Source organism: Bos indicus x Bos taurus, chromosome 5 (genome assembly GCF_003369695.1).
Source record: "Bos indicus x Bos taurus breed Angus x Brahman F1 hybrid chromosome 5, Bos_hybrid_MaternalHap_v2.0, whole genome shotgun sequence".
Lineage (NCBI taxonomy): Eukaryota > Metazoa > Chordata > Mammalia > Artiodactyla > Bovidae > Bos > Bos indicus x Bos taurus.
Window position 1 is genome coordinate 34,175,283 of NC_040080.1, and position 26,269 is coordinate 34,201,551.

The 26,269-nt window shown below is 38.2% G+C and overlaps 1 protein-coding gene across 6 annotated transcripts in view; it reads right to left on the reverse strand.

Annotated features, from left to right (window-relative positions):
- Nucleotides 1-26,269, reverse strand: part of SOX5 (SRY-box 5) — a 1,171,960-nt gene that overhangs the window by 596,009 nt on the left and 549,682 nt on the right. For 5 of the 6 annotated variants that reach the window (XM_027541542.1, XM_027541545.1, XM_027541539.1 and 2 more), the window contains exon 6: nucleotides 5,437-5,478. The exons of the other annotated variant lie outside the window; for it this stretch is intronic. The gene's annotated coding sequence lies outside the window, so the exon portion shown is untranslated. The remainder of the gene's footprint in view (nucleotides 1-5,436; nucleotides 5,479-26,269) is intronic. 6 annotated transcript variants of the gene reach the window in all.

A 26,269-nucleotide genomic window follows, 5' to 3' on the forward strand; every position in this document is an offset into this window, starting at 1 on the left:
CCAATGCAGGAGATGCAGGTTTGATCACTGGGTTGCATGGCAACCCACTCCAGTATTCTTGCCTGGAGAATCCCATGGACAGAGGAGCCTGGCAGGCTACATTCCATAGGGTCGCAAAGAGTCGGATATGACCAAGCACACATGCACGGTGAAGGTTGGATGTTTTCTTTGTCATTTTAGTTATTACTGTTGTTAGGTTTCCTTACCAAAACTGAGTATCTTGGATGAAAACCACGATTGGAGTAAAAAAAAAAAAAAAATCACCTTGGTTCAGTTTATCAGGTATAAGCAAGTAATAGAGGGATAACTTTTAAGTAGTACTAAGCATTTAGGAAAAGCTATGACAAGCCATGCGGTGCAGTGTTAAAGAATCTGCTTGCCAGTGAGGAGGTGCAAGAGACTTATGTTCGATTCCTGGGTCAGTAAGATCCTCTAGAGGAGCAAATGGCAACCCACTCCAGTATTCTTGCCTGGAAAATTCCATGGACAGAGGAGCCTGATGGGCTACAGTCCATAAGGTTGCAAAGAGCTGGACATGACTGAGCATGAACATGTGTATACATGTATGACAAACCTAGATAGCGTATTAAAAAGCAGAGACATCACTTTGCTGACAAAAGTCCACATAGTCAAAGTGATGGTTTTTTCAGCAGTCATGTATGGATGTGAGAGTTGGACCATAAAAGAAGGCTGAGTGCCAAAGAATTGATGCTTTCTAATTGTGGTGCTGGAGAAGACTCTTGAGAGTCCCTTGTACAGCAAGGAGATCAAACCAGTTAATCCTAAGGGAAATCAACCCTGAATATTCATTGGAAGGACTGCTACTGAAGCTGAAGCTCCAATACTTTGGCCACCTGATGCAAAGAGCAGACTCACTGAAAAGACCCTGATGCTGGAAAAGATTGAGGACAGGAGGAGAAGGGGGCAGCAGAGGATGGGATGGTTGGAAGGCATCACCAATTCAAAGGACATGAGTTTGAGCGAACTCCAGGAGATAGTGAGGAAAGGTAAGCCTGGCATGCTGCAGTCCATGGAGTCACAAAGAATCAGACATGACTTAGTGACTGAACAACATCTCAAGTATTAAGGTTAACACCAAAAGTCAGCTTGTCTTGCTTTCTAATCTGTGTTAGTATTTCCAACTGGCCTCACTGTGCCTGCAGAGGAGCCAGAACCAGTTATCACTGTGCCCATGCCGTAGTCGTAACACTCAGTCTCACATCCAAATGATTATCCAGATAGAAATAACATTATATAAAAACCAAGACCCCACTTCATCTCGCTACTACTGCACTCTCAACAACAACTTTTGTGCAAAACTCTAAACAGGAACTTTTTTGCAAAAAGCTAAACAATCTGGTCCTAAGAAAGGTATTCAGTGTCACCCAAAAGTCTAAGGTCAGTAATTAGGTCCCTTGTAATAACTGAGTCACTTGAGGTTTATATGGTTGCCATATACCCATTGCATCAACCTGCCAGAAAAGAAACTTTCTTTCTTCTGCTCCCTTCTTTGAACAGACTTTACTTATAATGTAAGAAGCAAGAATGGTTCCAGAGGAACTGTTGTGAACCACTGCGTCAATCATGCGAACATTAAAACACGGCTTGCTACTCATTACTATATAAAGTATTCTCTTGCTCTGTGGAAAATGGTTTCAAATAATTGTTGTGTTCGAACGGGAGTTTTGTTCTTTTTTAATATAGCAATTTGAGAGAGAAAAAAACTTAAAGATATATTCAAGAAGCAAACCAATATTATAAGAGTTGAATCAACTAATTTTCATCAAATGACATCCTCATATGCGCACCAAGTCATACATCACAGGCTTCTCAACTATAGTCTAAAAGTCTAGTCTAAAAGATAGACTCACTTCCTGACTGTGCAGTTGGTAAACTGATGTGAAACAGCAACAGGAAAGGGAAAAGTAACTGACTTGACCTGCCTGAGCAAAGAAATTTTTCTCTGACTCTGAAATGCTTTTTTTTTTTCTTTCAGGCTTCTCTACTGCATAGCTAAGAAGCATTGAGTGGAATCAAGTCTGAAAAGATCTTCACCTTTAGTTCTGATTTCTCCTTCTGGTTTTAGCACAGTTGATCTTCAACATTGTTAGCTTGTGGTCTGTGCTAAAGAATGCTAGATGCTGTCAGAATAAGGCAGATATTTACAGAAAAGAAACTAACTGGACGACTGATTAAATATCAATGGCTTTAAATGTTGCTGAGTGACAGAAACTGATGAGTATTCTACAAAGTTTGAAACTCAAGTCCACAAAGACCTATCTCCTTAGTATACAGACCAGAGCTCTTCAACTATGGTTTCTCTGTAGGAAAAAGTAGAAGAGTGGGAACCATACCTTCCTCAAGACAAGGCCCTGAAGAGTTAAGAGCTTGCCAGTGGGCCACCCACAGAAAATTCTACTCCTTATATGAAGCACCATGCTAAGTTATAGGAAAATAAACAAACAAAATATCCAGGCTAGGAAGTCTTTCAAAGAAATTCTGAGACTCAGAAAATGAAAGAGAATTATGGGATGCAATGCTGCCAATCTTTCATAGAGTGGCCCTGGGCAAGTTATTTTGCATTTCACTTTCTTCAGCTCTGGACTGATGTTACCACAGCGATGACTGATAATAAAAACATCCTCACAACAACTCCTAGGAATAATATTGTGAGAACTGATGTGTGTACAGTGATTTAAGGATGAGGGAAGAGAGGCACAATGTTATACTATTTTAAAGTGCTTTATCAACCAGCCTATTACATAATGTGTTATAATGTACCGTGTGCCCATGGAAACATGAAATCATGCATAATTCTTAAGTACTGCCAGATGCGTAGCTATAACAAATTTCAACCCCTCCTGAAGAATTCACCCACACACTCACTTCTCCAACCAGTATTTCCACTGGTAACTGTCAGAATTGAGAAATCATAGAAAAGACCCTTATTCACGCCTCTGCAGTCATTACATATAGTTTGCTTCATATTTGGGTAGGGAACATGTCTCATTCATGATTTTATAACTAGTGACTTGGCCTGTTCTGGTATACAATTAGTGCTCAGTAAATGTTTATTGAATGAGTGAATGAACAGACAAATAACAGTTAGACGTAGTAAATCAAAAAATAAACTTTAGCAATGGCACTACTTAAGACTAAGCAGAGTCTCTAATGTGAGGAACATTTCAAGTGGAGGTGGTCAAAGTTTGGCTCCCTCCCAGAAAGTCTATACGTTATTTCCTAGTATTAGTTCATGTGTCAGTTGTCATGAGTTTCTGGAATGTACAAGTAATCCTATTTACAAGAGATCCTTGCCATTCTCAATGGAGCCATCTGGCTTTACTTAAGGATACTGAATGAGTTCATTTTTCAGTGGCTGGGAACATGGCACTAACAACCTGCACACAGATTGAAGAATTTCTGAATATTACGATATACCTGTGAGAGGTAAAGAAATACCCTGAATTCTAAACTCATATTCACAAGGCACACCCATGCAATGAAGTGGAAAAAAAAAAAAAAAAAACTCTGTACTTAGAATCAGAGGATCGAGCTCTGCCACATCCTTGCTCTACATAACCAGAAGTTGGCCAACATAACTAGTTTTCCCTGAGCCTCTGTTTTCATCTGTAATGACAACTATGTGTAATTTTGAAAAACTCACGCATCCAGGATCAATGTGGCAATGTAGTAATATATAAGTATATAAATAGTAGATAAATGGAAAATGCCACAGGATAGCATGACAACTAGTTATAAAATGGCAGAGAAGTCTAGGATGGTGTATATAAACTGTGAGATCATTGAGCTCAGGGTCCACGACTTACTTATCTCCACAGTGCTTGTACCTAGCAAATGGATGGCCTAAAAAAACTGAATGCATCACCAATGTCAGCTGCTGAGTTGGAGGCACCAACAAGAGAGACGCATTCAATTCTCAGAGGGGCCCTTCCAAGCCCCCCTCTGATAAACTCTAATATGGCATTTTTCAAAGTGTGGTCCTCCCACAGCCAGCACTAGAGTTGGCTAGTTTGTTTGTTAAAATTACAGGCTCCCAAACCTCATCCAAAGAGATTGTAATGCAATATTTCAAGCACTTGAGATAACTCTTGTATACACTGGGATAGTATATTTTAAATTCACTTTTGAAAATCCAGTAGCTATGGCACAAGATCAGTTCCAATGAAAGTTGTGTGCTCTTAACTCATATGTTTTATATATCCAGCTTTTTATAGTTTACAAACTGCTTTTAAATACATAAAAATATAACATTAAAACAATGAGAAATCCTAAAAAAATTTATAGTAACAAGAAGTGTAAGATAACATAATTATAAATAAAGTTGCATCCATAATAAAATTAAATGTGCTTTATTTTTCCTTAAAACATTACAAGGCTATTGTCTTTGTCTTCCTATGGTTTTGGACTTCACTTTGTGCTCTACTATACCTTGGACTCAAAAAGGGTATGCTCAATAAATATTTGTTATATAGAACAATGAATATGTGTGTGTGTGTGTGTGTGTGTATATATATATATATATATATATATGAACTTGCTCAGGGCTCATGACTTACTCATGACTCAAGAACTCACATCTCAGAAGGGTTGCACTCTTAAAATATGCCTGTTAATACATAAGGATGTGTTCACATGACAGAGTTTATAGCCTAAGTTCTCTTTATCAGAAGAGTGTAGGGACACAGGGCACAAATATAGGCTATTAGCTAAAGAGATTTCATACACATTCCTCTGAGATACTAATTTTTAAGCTGAGGTTGAAAATGAAAACTGGAAGGTAATTATCCTTAATTTCCAAATGCTTTAATTTTAAAATTAAACCCAGTTGCATAGAAAAGCCTCCCTGATGAAGAATGGCAATTTGCTTTGCAATGAGGAACAAAAGGGTATAATAGTTTGGGGATTAGAGGGTATGCAATGGTCAGATTTGTGTGCAGTTACCGTAATAACGACAATGGATTGGCGGAGAGATTAAATTCAAGAACCTGATCTCGACTAGCTGCTTGTTCTGGACTCCAGGTCTGATTACTCAGTGTCTTCCAACCCCTTGAAGATGAAGGAAGAGGAACTAACCAGTTGCAGGTATCAAATACAATGACATGAAAAAGGCAAGAACCATATGGATGTTGTGTAGTAGTGACGTTCTTGCTAATCAAAGATCAGAAGTCCAGTTTCCACAGGCAAGCCACTTGCTTCTAATCAACTCTTGGTACACATGATGATAGATTTGAGAATATTCAAGCTAATAAGATAAAGACTGGGGACAGATACCTCCAAAATGATTAATCACTAAATAGGTTCCATGCCAAAGTCCATGACTTTAAATTGTCAGTTGCCCGCAATGACCACCGTCAACGTTCCCATCTCCTCACCTCAGTCCCAGGCCCTTGATTTCCACGGAGCATCAATCCTTACCTTTTCTGTCTCTCCTTTGCCAACAACACAAAGGCTCAGTACCTATAATTACAAAACCACATGAATCCTGAATTAATTTGGAGTAGGATGAGGACATAGTCAACTTCACTATAAAGGAGCTGTGCTCCTAAGAAGGGGCTATGCTTATCAATCCATGCATCCCTTTATTTTTTCCTTCCAAAAGTATGATAATACCTCAAGGAACTTATAACCTAAATATACATAACAGGATTTCAAGAATTGTGCATTAAAAGAATAAATACAGAATGAACAAATGTGCTGGGGATTAAAATGGTCGTAATTCTGTAATGAACCAACCATATGAATTTGCCAAAAAGATATAAACCCTCTCCTGATTATCAGTTGATATGGAGGGCTGAGAAATGTAGAGTGTTCTTAAAATTTGATCTTATTTACTAAAAAGAGTCAATACAGAAAAAAAACACACACACACAATTTGATAAATGTACGTATTTGGAAGATTTAATAAAATCCTGAACTTTAAGATGGCATAAAGTAGAAATCAATCTACTAAATTAATTTAATAAAGGAGGAAGTGGCAGAGGATGAAATGGTTAGGTAGCATCACCAAGTCAATGGACATAAATTTGAGCAAACCCTGGGACACAGTGGAAGACAGAGTAGACTGGCAGGCTACAGTCCATGAGGTCACAGAGTCAGACATGACTTAACAACTGAACACAACAACAAAGAAATCAATCAAATATTAAAAACTGTAAAAACAGTCTAAATTTTGGGTTGGCCAAAAAGTTCATTCCAGTTTTCCTTTAACATATTATGGAAAAACCCAAACAAATTTTTGGTCAACCAAAGAGCTTCTGATAAAGACATAGTGAAAAAAAAGATGAAGTAGACACACATAATAGGTGATCAATAAGTGCTTTCTAACACAATTAATCCCTGTAAAATCATTTTGGAAGTAAAATAGAGCGAGAGGTCCATCTAGTCAAAGCTATGGTTTTTCCAGTAGTCATGTATGGATGTGAGAGTTGAACCACAAAGAAAGCTGAGAGCCAAAGAATTGATGCTTTTGAACTGTGGTATCAGAGAAGACTCTTGACAGTCTCTTACACTGCAAGGAGATCAAACCAATCCATCCTAAAGGAGATCAGTCCTGAATATTCATTGGAAGGACTGATGCTGAAGCTGAAGCTCCAATACTTTGGCCACCTGATATGAAGAACTGACTCATTGGAAAAGACCCTGATGCTGGGAAAAATTGAAGGCAGGAGGAGAAAGGGACGACAGAGGATGAGTTGGTTGGATGGTATCACCAACTTGATGGACATGAGTTTGAGCAGGCTCCAGGAGTTGGTGACGGACAGGGAAGCCTGGCATGCTGCAGTCCATGAGGTCACAAAGAGTGGGGCATGACTGAGCGACTGAACTGAACTGAGAAATACTAAGAAAAAGAATGAACAAAAAAGTGTGGAAACTAGAATTGATGTTGTTTGCACATAAATAGAATAAGCAGCAAATTCCAGAGGGTAAGTATCTGCAGAAACATTTTTCAGTGTTTATCAGAAGAGCAGAACTGTGGTACATTTTTGCAGAAATCAGTTAACACATCACAGAAACAAAACCACCTCTGGTATAAAACGTACCAGTGGTTAAAAGTTCACAGTCACCCTTAAAAATGTCTTAAGGCACACAGAAAGGAAAAAATTACTCTTATTTGCAACTAAGCAATGGGGGAAAAGGTGAAGAGTAAGCAATTATCCAAAATGGCACAGAGTTAAAACCAACAACAAGATGAACATAGGTGGTCAGAGATTCCATTTAACCTTTCACCTAAAGGTTGCCATCTTCCCGAGAGAACTGATTCTACCAGTGGCTCGGTTCTGATTCAGAAGGAAGAGAGTCACTTTCTGAGTCACAGCATCACCCTGGTTTTCCTTTCGGTCCTCTGTTCCAAGCCTACCAAATCCCATCCCATTTTAACTTGGCTAAAGGTGGCCTGGCCGGCACTAGAATTTAATGCTTCCATAAATGAACTCTGATTGACATGAACGATGAGTCACTCTCAGAAAAACTTGTATTGCTGCCATTTGGTCAGTTTGGGGTTTGTTTTTAAAAAGAACGCCAGTTGAGGTTGAGCAGAAGCCAGGGTGTGTTTTTATTTTATGTCTCAAATAAAAATAAAGAGCTGGGTATGAATAATCAAAGTGGCAGGCGCCTCCCTGGATACTTCTAAACCTTCCAAAAGCAGTCCCCAGGCTCAGCAAAATGTAATATAGTAAAAACAACCATCAACAGTATTAGTACCAAGAGTTTGCTCCAGAAAAATAAAGTAATTCTGAGTCCCCTCTAGTCCCAAACTCTAGTGCTTTTCAACAATATATTAAGTTAAAATATCCTTTTTGGAGGATGATAGTCCTAGAAAAAATATCCTTGGAAATTAGAAGAATATCAGATAAAAGAAAGATATGTACTCTTATCTAGTATAACTCAAAACAAACAGATTCTTCTAATTAGTCATATATACTGTATCGCTCTCTATGTGCTAAGTCATGTTCAACTCTTCACAACCCTATGGACGTGCAGCCTGCCAGGCTCCTCCGTCCATGGGAATCTCCAGGCAAGAATACTAGAGTGGGTTACCATGCCCTTCTCTAGGGAATCTTCCCAACCCAGGGACTGAACTCCAGTTTCTTAAGTCTCCTGCTTTGGCAGGTGAGTTCTTTACCACTAGTACCACCCGGGAAGCTCATATCACTCTCTAGTAGGAGACATATGGTCAGCTTCTTGTTCTTCTGAGACTGATCATCAGTTTTATGGATTAAGCATTCTCTTCACTCCCCTCTATACAGCTTTTATTTTCTTTGGATAGTTCACAATATCTACACAATTAGGAAATACAGAGAGAGGGGATAGGGTGAAGAAGAGGTAGTTAAAAGCAAGAGGAAACTAAAACTGAGAATAAATAAGCGATGGATCAATTCTTTAAAAAAAAAAGTTTATTGTGACAAGAAAGGGAAAATAGTAGGTAAAACGGGGCTTCTATAAAGTTTATGGATTTTGTCAACAATGTTTCCAAAAAATGAATCAGAGATGAGAGGCAAGTATACAACAGGTCAGTGGGAAATACTGATAACATTGTTCCAAATATTTGGAACATTGAATCAAAAGAAATCTGGGACTTTTTATTCTAATGTGGAATAAAGAACAAGGTAAAGAATATTAGGAAAATTTGTACTCCTACATTATGATGTATTTGGAAGTAATTAACCCTGTAGTTATACATCAAGATGATACATAAAAAGATATTTCAGAAAACTTGTGATGAAAAAGAACTTTCAATTGCACATGATCTGAGTCAAGTTAAATGGCTACTGCCTAGCTGCAAAATGCTACTACAGATTTTCTCATGCCCTCGGCAAAACTGCTGCTATAGTATTTTTATTTCAAGAAGGGCCAAAGCCTTTCATATACATTAGCACCTTAACCACCAGTTTATTTCTGAGATAGATAGGTATTATTATTACACTATAAACATAAGGCAAACAGATGCAGAGGGGCTGGTCTAGTGAGCCCTGAGAGTGTCCTGAACTAGTCTAGTGAGGCGTACCTTTTCCTCTCACCTAGAGTTGGAGCCTCAAGAATAGAGACCAATTTCAACACAGCCCCAGGCAGTTAGCACAGCCCTAGAAACTTAGTAAGGATTTTTCTTAAGTTGAAAATTGAGCTCAGTGATTCAGAAAGATCTCTTGCATCAGACTGCTGCCATAATCAGAAAATAATACTTAGTATCTTCAAATGCACCCCAGCTTTTGGATCTTCAAAGGAATAGAAAAATCTTCCTAAAGAAGGGAACTGACTGTAGACCTTTCTGTGAGCCCTTTGACAATGATCGTGAAGTGTTTTTAATTGTGCTGTGCTTAAATCACAGCATGGAAACTAAAGGCATGCTCTCTGTTCCAAAGTCTTGCTTCAGAAACAGATGGACATGTTTCCTCTGCATGGCAAGTCCACGGCCTCACACACCAAAGTGAGTTTCACCTTCACCCTGGATTTCCCAGAGGAGTAAAAGACATAGCTCTTCTCTATGTAAGAGTGAAAAAGTGAAAGTGCTAGTCGCTCCATCATGTCTGACTCTGCAACCCCAAGACCATAGGCCGCAAAGCTCCTCTGTCCATGGAATTCTGTGGGCAAGAATACTGGAGTGGGTTCTAATTCCCCGCTCCAGGGGATCTTCCAGAGCCAGGGACCGAACTTGGGTTAGTTAAAAGCTTAATAATTTTTTTTTAATTTTATTTTTAAACTTTACATAATTGTATTAGTTTTGCCAAATATCGAAATGAATCTGCCACAGGTATACATGTGCTCCCCATCCTGAACCCTCCTCCCTCCTCCCTCCCCATACCATCCCTCTGGGTCATCCCAGTGCACTAGCCCCAAGCATCCAGTATCGTGCATTGAACCTGGACTGGCAACTCGTTTCTTACATGATATTTTACATGTTTCAATGTCATTCTCCCAAATCTTCCCACCCTCTCCCTCTCCCGCAGAGTCCATAAGACTGTTCTATACATCAGTGTCTCTTTTGCTGTCTCGTACACCGGGTTATTGTTACCATCTTTCTAAATTCCATATATATGCGTTAGTATACTGTATTGATGTTTTTCCTTCTGGCTTACTTCACTCTGTATAATAGGCTCCAGTTTCATCCACCTCATTAGAACTGATTCAAATGTATTCTTTTTAATGGCTGAGTAATACTCCATTGTGTATATGTACCACAGCTTTCTTATCCATTCATCTGCTGATGGACATCTAGGTTGCTTCCATGTCCTGGCTATTATAATTTTTTAATCACATAGTTGCCATGAAATTATTAAGCTTTTAATTTTACATGAGGGGCTCCTGATGGTTCAGATGGTAAAGAATCTGCCTGCAATGCAGGAGACCGGAGTTCGATCCCTGGGTTGGGAAGATCCCCTGGAGCAGGGAATTGCTACCCACTCCAGCATTCTTGCCTGGAGAATTCCATGGACAGAGGAGCCTTGCCGGCTATAGCTCATAGTGTTGAGAAGAGTCAGACATGACTGAGTGACTTTCAGTTTTCATGTGATTAAAAGAGAGTTTTGCACAGTTTTAGAGCTGCAGCATTGTAACAACTAACTGTAATCAGGACAGACCTTAGCTTTACAAGTGGAGATCAGATATGGGGAAAGATCTCGAGCTGAGACAGCAGTGGTTACACTGTGACAGATGAGTATATCTGCATAAGGAAAATCCCCTAGTTAGGGACCACAGCAGGATCCCATCCATCACATTACATGGGAGCTCAGAGAACTGAACCTCTTGAAGCATTTTTGGCAGCAGGGAGAACTTCTAGCATCCTAATGCTTTTACAAGGCTGGATTTTCCTTTTCTCCCCCATGTGCTTCAAGATTTCATAACATGAGAAACATAGGAGCAAAAGTTAAAATGCTTTAATGGTCCCCATAGGCTATTTAAATAAACACTGTGATTGCAATTTAGACAATCTGGAGTCCATTCAATATTAAATCTCCACCCTAAGCTACAGCTACTACACAAATAGGGAATTCATGGTATACTCCACATGGCCATTTACTACTGCAAAGACTGCCTCTTGACAATCGTGGGGAGGAGTTAGCCAGGCCTGACATTACACCAGTTAAATCTGTCAACAACTGGAGAGAAGGCTCTGCTGAACAAACACACTGATCCCTCTCACACAGCCTGTCTTTGTCCTGACAATGCTACAACTCCACTAATCTCATACCATCTTCAGCCATGCAAGCAGAAACTTCTTTTGCAACCAGCTGTAACAAAAGATGCCTTTCTTTATTTTTACACACTGTATGTATATGTTTGTGCTGTCCCTTCCGCTCCCGCCCCCGCCATTTCCACTCCATCCTACAGACCCGATCCTAAATAAAGCCTGATGGGAAGAAGTCATAAGTTAGTCCTCATCTCAGATAAATACATGAAGAAAGAGGCCAGAGGATTGATCAGGTCCTTTTGACCAGGCCCTCATAAAAATAATACTCAATGATGCACAGTTTTGTCTGCACCAGGGGAAAGAATAGATTTGAGAAGTAAGCAGGCAATAAATATCCTAAAATATGGTGTGCCAAATTGAAACAACTGGGTGGTGAAATGCATAGAACCACTGAGTGTTGCTCCAACAACTTCCAGGCACCAGGGGCTTCAAGGAATCATGGTGCTCTTTTTCACTTTTATGTATTGTTGAAAAAAGTATTGTATGAGAGTAACATGTTAGCTATGGCATTAGTAAAATATGATTATTAACTGATATTTTCCTAGCTATAAAAATTAATATAGTATTTATGTGTTGGGATAAAATGAATATTTTTAGGTATAATTTACGTTCAGGACAATGAAATGTCTTAATACAGCTAAAAGAATTTTTACCTGTGTACTTATCTACGTAATAACATTCAGGTTAAGAGATAACTTATTTCTGTTGCCCCAGATGGTTTATTTCCGCTCATTCTCAAGTCAATTCTCCACCACAGGTAATGAATACATGGATACATTTTGTCTAGAGCAAAACTAGACTAATTTTGCCTAATTGCCACAGATGGTAGTTGTTGGGTTAGTCCTTCAGTTGTGTCTGACTCTTTGTGACCCCAGGGCCTGTAGCCCACCAGGCTCCCCTTTCCATGGGATTTCCCAGGCATGAATGCTAGAGTGCTTAGCCTTTTTCCTTCTCCGGGGGATCTTCCTGGTCCAGGGGTCAAACCGGGGTCCCCAGCATTGTAGGCAGATTCTTCACTGCCTGAGCCACCAGGGAAGTTTTGCCTAAAACAAACATCTTCAAGTGTTACATGCCAAATACTATGTTGCAAATTTTCTTGCCTTATCTCATTTTAACTTCAGTTAATCCTAAATACAAGAGGAGACAAGTATTTCTGTACCAGGTTTCCAAAAGAAAGGATAAGAAACTCAATCAACATAAAATTGCATCTGAAATTCTAAATCTATTACACTCAAGTGATGTTCTACTATATTTATATTGTATAGACCATTAAATATGCCCTGTGATTAATGGTTTAAAATTAAATGCACAGCATAAGGCACTGGTAATAAGAATATCAATCCCATTCTATTTGGCAGGAACTGGGCTATTGACTTTATTGCCTTATTTAATCCTCTTATCAACCCTGTAAGGCAGCTATTACTATCTTCATTTTGCAGATGGCTCAAGAAGGTGAGAAGATTTGCCCACTTTTAAGTAATAACTGTATTCAAATCTTGTACTTTCTGATTCCGAGTGCTTAGTTTACAGTAAGTGGTCAATAAATGTGTGTTACGTCACTGAATTAAAAGAGGATTAAAAATGCGTGAGAAAGAGTAGGCTATGAAAATGCTAAGCAAATTTGTTTATCACTTTGATGATAACATTTACAGGAAAAAAATGACAGAACCTGAATGTCAGTTGAAATCTTAGACATTACTTAGTCTCTTCCCCTTATTTTATGGGGACCATTTTCTAACAGCCTTCATTGAATCTGTTACAATATTGTTTATGTTCTATGTTTGGGGGGTTTTGGCCACAAAGCATGTGGATTTTAGCTCCGCAACCAGGAATCTAACTCTCATGCCCTGCATTGGAAGGCAAAGTCTCAACCACTGGATCACCAAAGAATTCCCTCTTCCCCTTATTTTAGAGATGAATGAACTGAAACACAAGTGACCTGTTCAAAGACCCAGAGTCAGCTAATGTTAAACTTTGAACTGGAATTCAGGTTTCTCTGTTCCTATTAAGGTGTTGTGCTGCTGCTGCTGCTGCTAAGTCGCTTCAGTCGTGTCCGACTCTGCGCGACCCCACCGACAGCAGCCCACTAGGCCTTAGCTATGTTCTATTTCTTCGGTGGTGAATCAAGTACATGGCATGGTTTCTAAATAAGTTTGCAACTAAATTTGATAAGTTTATCAATGCTGCCAACAGCAGTGACAACTAATGTATGTTCCTGAATGAAAAAACAGACTGCCATATAAAAGATTTGCATGATCAAGTAAATCATTAAATATACTCAACCACCAAAATTTATGGAGCTGGTAGTATCTATAGTGAAAGTCAGAAATACATGAGAACAGTGATGGCAGCAAATATCAAGAAACTTGAGACCGATTGAGAAGACAGTGCAGGCTCACAGGTTTGAAAAGAGAATCATCCAAAGTTAACCCTTCATTTCATCAAGGAGGAAGTGTGCACAAGGAGATGAGAGCCTTGACCATGGCCACAAAGCTCCTTAGGGGCATTAAGTATGGCCACCGGCACTAACTCCCAGGCCAGGATTTTGTCTGTTAGCACTGTTTCACCCACTACTCAATGAGACATTGCCAAAGAAAACCTACTCCTCACCTGAAAAAGTGAAATAAAATTAAACATTAATATTAAAGTTTTACATGCATTAAAAGATACCCATACAAACATTAGCAGTACAATGATCAAATAGTTTCTACTTTGAATGCATTGTCGAACTAGACTTTGGTAATTAGGACATGTTAATTTTGAAAAGATTACTAAAAAAAAAAGCACAAACAAGTCTTAGAGAATGTTGGGGTGTAAGATAACGTCTTTCAATTCATTCACTATACTAAAGTGTACAGCTCAAAAATGGAAAATATAGTTTTTAAAAAAGATTTTTCTGTGACATATCATGATGGAATGCACTTTTCGTCTCCATTTGAAACTGTCGACGATGCACAAGTGATTTCATCCTGTGAACCCATAAGAAATGGAACTACATGCAAGCCTTCCAGCTGTTGTTCATCCAGAATTGTGATATTTATTCTGGAAGAAGCAAACAACAGACTTTTGGAGAATGGGAGTTCACCTGGTTCTTACACTATATGAACTCAAATTCACTTTTCTAGTGAATAAACATCTTGTAAAAGAACACTTACCACCACCATCACCAAAAAAGAGAAAAAAGAAGCACAGTATAATAGCTCAAATTCACTTTTCTAGTGAATAAACATCTTGTAAAAGAAGCACACCATCACCATCACCAAAAAAGAAAAAAAAAAAAAGGAGAAGCACATGTAAATGGGCTAAAGCTCATTTACACTTTGGACTTCATAGACAATCTTAACTTTAATTTTATCTTCCATACCTCTCCCATATATACTGTAACTAACAAGTAACTCTTGGAGGCACTTCTTTAGAAACATGTCTTTTTTTTTTTTTTCCCTATCCATTTCAACATCTTATCTTGCTATCTTCTATAAAAATGGCCTCTTCATTTTCTGCGACAATAACTTACAATTTCTTTAAAGATGACATGAAATGTGTTTTCAGCTCTCTTTCCTGATTTACAGCCATTTTCAATAAAACTGCCAACTAGGCATGAGAATCTATGAAAACACCTCTGGGTTCCTGAAGGACCATATATCATTTTCAAATGAACATCTATATTAGAAAACAGACTTTTTCAATAATGATTCAAATTTAGATCTGTTACCTAGAAAGTGCTCTGATTGCACACTTCTGATATCTTCTTAAAAGAAAAATATACACACAATGAATTTAAGCAATTGGATTACTGTGATATTGAATGGTTTGTCTTGGAAACGAACAGAGATCATTCTGTCGTTTTTGAGATTGCATCCAAGTACTGCATTTCGGACTCTTATGTTGACCATGATGGCTACTCCATTTCTTCTAAGGGATTCCTGCCAGCAGTAGTAGATATAATGGTCATCTGAGTTAAATTCACCCATTCCAGTCCATTTTAGTTCGCTGATTCCTAGAATATCAACGTTCACTCTTGCCATCTCCTGTTTGACCACTTCCAATTTGCCTTGATTCATGGACCTAACATTCCAGGTTCCTATGCAATATTGCTCTTTACAGTATCGGACTTTGCTTCTATCACCAGTCACATCCACAGCTGGGTACTGTTTTTGCTTTGACTCCATCCCTTCATTCTTTCTGGAGTTATTTCTCCACTGATCTCCAGTAGCATATTGGGAAGCTACTGACCTGGGGAGTTCCTTTTTCAGTATCCTATCATTTTGCCTTTTCATATTGTTCATGGGGTTCTCAAGGCAAGAATACTGAAATGGTTTGCCATTCTCTTCTCCAGTGGACCACATTCTGTCAGACCTCTACTCCATGACCTGCCCTTCTTGGGTGGCCCCACAATGCATGGCTTAGTTTCATTGAGTTAGACAAGGCTGCGGTCCTAGTGTGATTAGATTGACTAGTTTTCTGTGATTACGGTTTCAGTGTGTCTGCCCTCGGATGCCCTCTTGTAACACCTACCATCTTACTTGGGTTTCTCTTACCTTGGACATGGGGTATCTCTTCATGGCTGCTGGGAGATGGTGATGGACAGGGAGCCCTGGCGTGCTGCGATTCATGGGGTTGCAAAGAGTCATACACGACTGAGTGACTGAACTGAACTGAACATGACTCTTAAAGAGTGTACCAGTTACAATGGTGTTAGCATGGAAATTTAAGAAATATCTTGTCTTTAAAAGCTAGCTTAAGTCATTAATCCATGAGATTTAAAGTAAATTTGGTTCACTGGAAATTAAACACTACTAAGGGGCTTCCCTGGTGGCTCAGTGGGTAAAGAAATCACCTGCAATGAAGAAGACCTGGGTTGTTCAATCCCTAGGTTGGGAAGATCCCCTGAAGAAGGAAATTGCAGCCCACTCCAGCATTATTCCTTCAAAATCCCGTGGACAGAGGAGCCTGGTGGGCTACAGGCCATGGGGTCACAAAGAGTCAGACACAACTGAGTGACTAAACCACCACCATTTACTATAAAGATGCTGAATATATATTAAGTTGCACTCAATACATAACTATCTTTGTTTCTATCAAAGTTCAATGTAGACAAATATAGAATAAGTTCACTTAACTAACTGCCTCCATTTTTTCCCACCAAATTCACTTTTTACTTGTAAGATCATAGATATTTACAAATGAGATTACAGGTGTGCTTGATCTATCATCAGGCTCCACACAAGAATCATATGAATGTGTTTCCTCTTATCTCAACACTTTCAGTTCAGTTCAGTTCAGTCGCTCAGTCGTGTCCGACTCTTTGTGACCCCATGAATCGCAGCACCCCGGGCCTCCCTGTCCATCACCACTCCCGGAGTTCACTCAGACTCACGTCCATCGAGTCGGTGATGCCATCCAGCCATCTCATCCTCTGTTGTCCCTGTCTCCTCCTGCCCCCAATCCTTCCCAGCAATCAGAGTCTTTTCCAATGAGTCAACTCTTAGCATGAGGTGGCCGAAGTATTGGAGTTTCAGCTTTAGCATCAGTCCTTTCAAAGAACACCCAGGACTGATCTTTAGAATGGACTGGTTGGATCTCCTTGCAGTCCAAGAGACTCTCGAGAGTCTTCTCCAACACCACAGTTCAAAAGCATCAATTCTTCAGCGCTCAGCTTTCTTCACAGTCCAACTCTCACATCCATACATGACCACAGGAAAAACCATAGCCTTGACTAGATGGACCTTTGTTGGCAAAGTAATGGCTCTGCTTTTGAATATGCTATCTAGGTTGGTCATAACTTTCCTTCCAAGGAGTAAGGGTCTTTTAATTTCATGGTTGCAATCACCATCTGCAAACAATTTTTAAATTCTACATCTCCACTAGATCATAGATGATACCAAACTCCGTAGATCAAATCCAACCTGTATATCTGATTCTAATTTTATAGAAAGACAGTGAATGATCTCACAATCTTAAATAGGGAAGAAAAAAAAGAAGCTACCATCTGCACCTGGATAGCTACAGCAGTAATTATAAAAACTAACTATTAAAAACAGTTAAACATTGCTGTACATCTTAGAACCTATTTGATTAATGACAAGAGTAGTGACAGACAGTTGCAATATGGAATCTAATGTTTATACTCAAACAGTACATCAGTCATTGAGCCCAAATGTACCTTACTCCCACACAAACCTGGTGTCATGCTCAATGTTTATTTCTGTAAATTACCAAATAAAGCTCAATATTCAATTTAAGAAGTCTTATTTTTTTTTCACATGAACAAAATTTATACCTGTAAAAGAAAATCCCAAAGCCTTTCAAACCACACTCTCGAATTAACTTTCACAATTTATCCGAGACTTTTATCACAATTCTCTCAAAAGTTTGTGCCCTATGCTGAAATCTTAACTATGACTATAGTATGACAGAGAAATTTGGTCTCTACTCTTTAGATTGCATTGTTTTTTACCCTCCAACATAAATCTGCTGCTTTCCTGCTAATAGGATATTTCAGTTCAGTTTGGTCACTCAGTTGTGTCCCACTCTTTGCGACCCCAGGGACTGCAACACGCCAGGCCTCCCTGTTCATCACCAACTCCCTGAATTTTCTCAAACTCATGTCTATTGAGTCTGTGATGCCATCCAACCATCCCATCCTCTGTCATCCACTTCTCCTCCACCTTCAATCTGTCCCAGCAGCAGGGTCTTTTCAAATGACTCATTTCTTCCCATCAGGTGGCCAAAGTATTGGAGTTTCAGCTTCAGCATCAGTCCTTCCAATGAATATTCAGGACTGATTTCCTTTAGGATGGACTGGTTGGATCTCCTTGCAGTCCAAGGGACTCTCAAGAGTCTTCTTCAACACCACAGTTCAAAAGCATCAATTCTTCAGTGCTCAGCTTTCTTCACAGTCCAACTCTCACATCCATACATGACCACTGGAAAAACCATAGCCTTGACTAGACGGACCTTTGTTGGCAAAGTAATGGCTCTGCTTTTTAATATGCTGTGTAGGTTGGTCATAACTTTTCTTCCAAGGAGTAAGCGTCTTAATTTTATGGCTGCAGTCACCATCTGCAGTGATTCTGGGAGCCCAAAAAAATTAATTTTGGGACTGTTTCCACTGTTTCCCCATCTATTTCCCATGAAGTAATGGGACCAGATACCATGATCTTAGTTTTCTGAATGTTGAGTTTTAAGACAACTTTTTCACTCTCCTCTTTCACTTTCATCAAGAGGCTCTTTAGTTTTTTTCGCTTTCTGCCATGAGGGTGGTGTCATCTGCATATCTGAAATTATTGGTATCTCTTCCGGCAATCTTGATTCCAGCTTGTGCTTCATTCCTCCCAGCTCTGCATATAACTTAAATCAGCAGGGTGACAATATACAGCCTTGATGTACTCCTTACCCTATTTGGAAACAGTCTGTTGTTCCATGTCCAGTTCTAACTGTTGCTTCCTGACCTGTATCCAGATTTCTCAAGAGGCAGGTCAGGTGGTCTGGTATTCCCATCTCTTTCAGAATTTTCCACAGTTTGTGGTGATCCACGCAGTCAAATTCTTTGGCACAGTCCATAAAGCAGAAATAGATGATTTTCTGGAACTCTCTTGCTTTTGCAATGATCCAGTGGATGTTGGCAATTTGATGTGTGGTTCCTCTGCCTTTTCTAAATCCAGCTTGTACATCTGGAAGTTCACGGTTCACGTATTGCTGAAGCCTGGCTCAGAGAATTTTGAGCATTACTTTACTAGCATGTGAGATGAGTGCAATTGTGCAGTAGTTTCAGCATTCTTTGGCATTGCCTTTCTTTAGGATTGGAATGAAAACTGACCTTTTCCAGTCCTGTGGCCACTGCTGAGTTTTCCACATTTGCTGGCATATTGAGTGCAGCACTTTCACAGCATCATCTTTTAGGATTGGAAATAGCTCAACTGGAATTCCATTACCCCCACTAGCTTTGTTCGTAGTGATGCTTCCTAAGGCCCACTTGACTTCACATTCCAGGATGTTTGGCTCTAGGTTGGTGATCACACCATCATGATTATCTGGGTCAGGAAGATTTTTTTTGTACAGTTCTTCTGTGTATTCTTGCCACCTCTTCTTAATATCTTCTTATTCTTTTAGGTCCATACCATTTCTGTCCTTTTTTGAGCCCATCTCTGCATGAAATGTTCATTTGGTATCTCTAATTTTCTTAAAGAGATCTCTAGTCTTTCCCATTCTATTGTTTTCCTCTATTTCTTTGCACTGATCACTGAGGAAGGCTTTTTTATCTCTCTATGCTATTCTTTGGAACTCTGCATCAAGTGGATATATCTTTCCTTTTCTCCTTTGCCTTTCACTTCTCTTCTTTTCATAGCTATTTTTAAGCCCTCTTCAGACAACCATTCTGCCTTTTTGCATTTCTTTTTCTTGGGGATGGTCTTGATCCCTGTCTCCTGTACAACATCATAAACGTCCGTCCATAGTTCATCAGGCACTCTGTCTATCAGATCTAATCCTTTGAATCTATTTCTCCCTTCTACTGTATAATCATAAGGGATTTCATTTAGGTCATACCTGAATGGTCTAGTGGTTTTCCCTACTTTCTTCAATTTAAGTCTGAATTTAGCAATAAGATGTTCATGATCTGAGCCATAGTCAGCTCCAGGCCTTGTTTTTGCTGACTGTATAGAGCTTCTCCATCTTTGGCTGCAACAAATATAATCAATCTGATTTAAGTGTTGACCATCTGGTGATGTCCATGTGTAGGGTCTTCTCTTGTGTTGTTGGAAGAGGGTGTTTGCTCTGACCAGTGTGTTCCCTTGGCAAAAGTCTATTAGTCTTTGCCCTGCTTCATTCTATACTCCAAGGTCAAATTTGCCTATTACTCCAGGTGCTTCTTGACTTCCTACTTTTGCATTCCAGTCACCTATAATGAAAAGGAAATCTTTTGGGGGTGTTAGTTCTAAAAGGTCTTGTAGGTCTTCACAGAACCGTTCAACATTAGCTTCTTCAGTATTACTAGTTGGGGCAGAGACTTGGATTACTGTGATATTGAATGGTTTGCCTTGGAAATGAACAGAGATCATTCTGTCATTTTTGACATTGCATCCAAGTACTGTATTTCTGACTCTTTTGTTGACTATGATGGCTACTCCATTTCTTGTAAAGGATTCTTGCCCACATTCATAGATATAATGGTCATCTGAGTTAAATTCACCCATTCCAATCCATTTTAGCTGATTCCTAGAATGTCGATGTTCAGTCTTGCCATCTCCTGTTTGACCACTTCCAATTTGCCTTGATTCATGGACCTAACATTCCAGGTTCCTATGCAATACTGCTCTTTACAGCATTGAACTTTGCTGTATTTTGACAAAATGTGGTCCCCTGGAGAAGGGAATGGCAAACCACTTCAGTATTCTTGCCTTGAGAACCCCATGAACAGTATGAAAAGGCAAAATGATAGGACACTGAAAGAGGAACTCCCCAGGTCGGTAGGTACCCAATATGGTACTGGAGATCAGTGGAGAAATAACTCCAGAAAGAATGAAGAGACAGAGAGAAAGTAAAAACAACACACATTTGTGGAGGTGATTGGTGATAGAAGCACAGACCGATAGACTATTTACTTCATTAATAATCACTGGCATTTAGAAACATAGCATTTAAGACTTAAATGGAAAATCAAGAATATACGTGTCAAATTTTTCTTTTGAGAGACAAGTGTCGCTGTTAAAAATTCTGTATTTCACATAAAAGTGCTATGACCTGAGTTGACTGGATTGTAGGAACAAAGGAAAAGATATTTAGTTTTGTAAGTGGTTACTATAAAACTGAGCACAGATATATGGGAGAATGGAGTCATAATCTAAAACTGTCCACCTGAATTTGAGAAACTTTTATTATTTTATTTAAGAAAATTAAAGGCATAACTAAACCACAATTTTTTTTAAAAAGTGGTTGAAATAAAGTTTTAGTATTCCCCAGTTGGAATAAAACTGGAAGTAATCATAGAATCTCATGGCTTGAGTTGCATTTGTTTGATTTTTTGCTAAACTGTTTCATTCATGATATTTTTTTAAAGGAGCTGAAGAGGTGAAAGTAGAATTACACTGATGCCAAATGTGATACAAAGGAAACACTCAGAAAACACAAATGTTCACTGAAGAGTAAGAAATGGAATAGCTGATAATTAGGTATGGAGAAAGGGAGTGAGGAAATGGAGAAGGAAGACTGCAGGAGATGGAAAACAAAAATGCTTGTAACTTTATCCCCACTGGCTTAACTTAAATCCTGCTTGTAGAACAAGGGAGTGTTTGGGGTTTTGATTTTTTGTTTTTGGATTTTCTTCTTCTTTAGCCCTTTTCCAACATGTGTGGCATCTAGCATCTGGGTTTGGGTGGCTTATTATTATCTTTCTAAACATATAGTTTGATATTCCTTTAATTAAAATGGTGACCATCACCCAAAACGACTTTTCTGGAGAGGGACCTTGTAAACCCACAAAACCCAGGAATGGGTTTGTTGAACCTGCAGGCAGTTTTAAGGGAGCATTAAAGACTTGGCAAGCCCTCTGTGCTCTCATTTTCTTATTCTCTATTATCTACCCACTTAATAATTTCAGAAACCTTAATCAGACTCTGACCAAAAAAATCCACACAGTGCTTGGGACAGAATGATAATACCATCTGTTTTCATTCTTATGTGGGTTCATTCCAGCTGTATAATCCTGCATTCTGGATTGCTTAACTTTATAATGATCCTGATATTATAGGTGATTTAAAGGAAAATCTCCTACGCCACTCATCTCTTGCAAACATGCAGAATCTTTTCAATTTGAAAAAGTCTGGCGCATTTTCATATTCATGTTGATCACATTTGAATTCTATAGATAAATAGGACGAATCCCAATACTAAAAAAGATCCAAAGCCGCTTTCTCCTTTTTTTGGTAGTGGTGGGTAAGATGGAAAGCTCTTCTAAAGAGTTTATTTGGCAGGAGACTTCTAATTCTCTTAAAGTCTACATGGCAATTTTAAAAACAAAATATCTAAACCATCCCTAAAAATAGAAACAACCGACTTACTGAGAACCTTCTCTCCTCTACTATGTTCCTTAAGAATTCGATTACAATATCATTATTCAAGTATAATGCATAAAGAAGTGGTGATAAGGTTTCCCTCTAGTCATGATGACAACCGCAAATTCAGAGCAAAGGTCAAATGCTTTTAAACTCTTTGACACAGGAAAAATTAGCCAATGATATGGAAAAAATACACTCCAAATAATTCATTTTTGCAGATTTTAACAATCAATATGGAGCACCATATGATAGATATGGCTCCAACAATCTGTATCAATCATGAAGATTGGCAGTGGCAAACTACACAGAGCGAGTTTTGTCATGCTACCCCAGTCGATTTTACAGACGATGTGTAACCAAGACTTACTCTGGTGCTTTCCCCGACACACCACACAATCCCTTCCAAGATCTGCTTCCAACACATTCAAGGGCTTTTCTGAACCAAACCTGACTGAAAACCTTTGGAGACTGGCACACAATTCTTATGATACTCCATGTTTTCCTTCCAATGGCTGCATCTTTAATACATTATATTGGGTCTTTCCCATCACACATTTAATGTGTGAAATTTCTAAACTCTTCCCCTTCAGTTATCTAAATTGAACTTTGGCAGCCAGCAGTTAACTGTTGGAGAGTTGCTCAAAAACGATCAAACCCTTTCTAGATCTGATTGCAAAAAGTATCAGTGCCAAGAGTGAAATTTCAGTCTTCATCATACACAAAATCAATATGTATGCTTCGCTCTGCAAAGACAGCCACCTTGAAAATAATTAATAAAACATCAAAGCTGCATACAACTTCAAAAATCCACACGAGACTGAAACATTTGAGGCAATTAAAAGAAATTACTAATTTATGGAAGGTGGTACTTCTCTTTGAAAGGTATTTTCATTTAAATACACATATACGTATGTAAACTGAAATCTCACGTTTGGCTTCAAAATGGCAATTTAAAATCTTAACAACAAATCCACAGCCATTATGAATGTTATATTAAATACACAGACTTTGAAAAACCTTAAGAATAATTCAATTTCATTGAAATACCATGCATAGGCATATTAGAATTGGAAAGAGGCATAAATTTAATATTTATAATATGTACACAGGTGACATGACCTCCATAAAAGACATGGCAACAACATAAATCTCATTTATCAGCTGTATTTCACTGTCTTAGAGTTACCTTTCATTTATTTATTCTTAAGTATATATGTCTCATTTGGTGGTGTATACTTAAAAAACTGATTAAAAAAAAAAGATGACTAAGGATCACTACATATGGAAGAGGGGAGATACAGAGAAACACAGAATGATAAATCAGAGAGGTGCCTGAGAAAAGGAAAGCTTGACCAAAGAAATGATGTTTGTTCTGCCTTTTAAAAATGACCCATAGTTTTGAAGGCTGTAAATGGAAAGACACACATCAGAATGGATCTGAAACAAGAGATACCTTAAGTAACTATATAAAGAGGAGGATGGAAAGCAGCATTGGGGTTACATAGATCAAGGTCCTGTTTACCTGGCTTAGGTGTTTATATTTTATCCAGTAGGCAACTGAAAGTTATTAGAGATTTTCAATCTGGAAGATGTCATACGCAGATTTGCATTTTTCAAACCACAACTGGCATCAACAATGAAATAAATTGATCTGAAACAAGAGACAGGAGGCGAGGAGTCCACTCAGGAGCATTCTATGATTCCCTGACAGACGGTGAGAACCTCAAGTGAGGTGGGAGCACTGACACCTAAGAGCAATTTTCTCTGTGCTCCCCATAAAGTCCTAAACTTATACATCCAAAAGTATTGATATTAAGGAACTGCATGGCTTTTTAAAAGTTTACTTAGCCTTTTAGAATATATATCTTTGTAGAGCACCTTTTCAGGCATTTCTTAACCAAACCTCTCAATCTCATTAGCAATGAAAGGATGACAAGTTTTACTCTTAGAGTAGATTTTTTTTTTTTTTAATGAAAATATAGTTACTGTGACTTAGCACCTCTGCACCAAATGCCTTGGGAGCATCAAGTGACCTACTTCTCTAATTGTCATTAATATTCGACACCTGATGATAAAGCAAAAATGAACTGTGTCGGTTACAGACTGGGTCTCCCCTTCCTTTAGTTTTGCTCTGGTCAATGTCACCTCATGAAGCCAGCCAAAATGATGAAAATACATGGCATCTATTTGAAATTAGAGAAAAAGCAGACTGGCTAGAAAGCTCTACACGGAATTAAAGACAAAGAAGCTGCAGAAGAATTTAGTCAATATTTTCACTTTGAAGATGAAGAAACCTTGACCCAGTGAGATTAAGTGATTTGCCCAAGATAAAATCAACTGCTGGAAGAGTTTTTCTAACAACACCACAGGAATCATGTAACTATTAACCCATATTTCTGAAGCTATTCATTTTATAAATGATAACAAAGTTGTTAATGAAATTGGGGAGGGGGGAGTTATTTTCCAAGGATCTACAAAACTGCATGACATGGGAATCAAAAAATGTTGTATTTTTATATATTTCCTATATTAAGGAAGATGTTTTATTTATTTATATTTTTGTTAAAGGAGAGGGACAGTCATTTAGTTTTTATCTACAAAGTTGTATTAATAATATCTCAATCTTCCAATGGTACTGAAACATATATACCAGGTTGAGACCATTGATTAAAATGATTGTTTCATCAGTTCAAATATATAAATTGTTAGTGAGGTCAGTCGATCTTTTGGGATATGTTCACTGATGATTAAGACCTTACAAAAATTATTGAACTGGTCAACTCTTCCTTTTGAAGTAAACTGATTTTTGAAATACCTTTTTCTATTTATAGTCTGTAGTTGCTCTGTAGTCTGATAAATGATGAAACAGCTATAAGGCATTAGCATCTAAGTTGACCTGTGTGTTTTAAAACAGCATAATTATTCCATGATTGATTTAAAAGTGATTAGTGAATAGAAATCTTTGGGTTGTATATATTTTCTACTGATTTACTTATTCACAGTACAAGTAATGTAAGGCTCACAGGTCAAACCTCAAAATAATGACATATTGTTTAAATACAGGAATAAAGGCATACCACTTTTACATCCTACTATTCTAAAAAGTTTTAGCAAAACTTTCACAAAGTAACTTAGGAAGCAAACTCATGTATGTAAAATAAAAATACAATTCTGAAAGGACAAAAAAGCTGAAGGACACACAAAAGCTATGTCACTGAAAAACACCTCTGCGTATTTTAGTTAGAAATTATATGACTAATGACATGACACCAAAATATGATGATACTTCGGGAAAATGTTTAGTATAGATTAACTATCTCTAGAACTGCAATGTTAGGCACATAGAGGAGATCAAAAAATATTTTTTAATCCAAATTTGATATTAACTCTCTACAGCAATCGTATCTTCATATTATTTTTTTCATATCCTTCTATATTGCTAGAAAGTAACATGACACCATTAAAAAGATCAGAATAAAATTTGGTTTAATTGGTATCAATTTTTGTGTGCATTAGTGCAGGCACATATAAGCCGTACAATTTGTATACATATTTGAAACTGTTATTGCTAATACTAGTTTCTATTGTCTATAAACTTCACCTAGGACTACGGACTATGTATTGAAACTTCCAGTGTTTGAAGATCTGTTTCTCTGCCCTTTGAACTGTAAGTCACTTTTGTTCCAAAATATTGTTTGCTGCATTCTAACTGATCTGTGTGCTTCTGCATCTTCCCCAGGACACCAGAGCTATACCATACTGCTTACACCATGCAGAGTGAGCACAAATATTTGATAAGCAAAGTTAATTTTTTGAAGTCTTTGGTGGGGGAAGAAAAGGCATTGTATCTAATATATAATCTTAACATATCTCATTGCAATGGTTAAATTTATAATAATTTAAACAATGTTTGCCAAAGAAGCAAAAAGTGTTTAAGGGCAATTCTATGAACTTGTATGTGTGTGTGTGTGTGTGTGTGTGTGTATGTGTATAAATATATATATATATA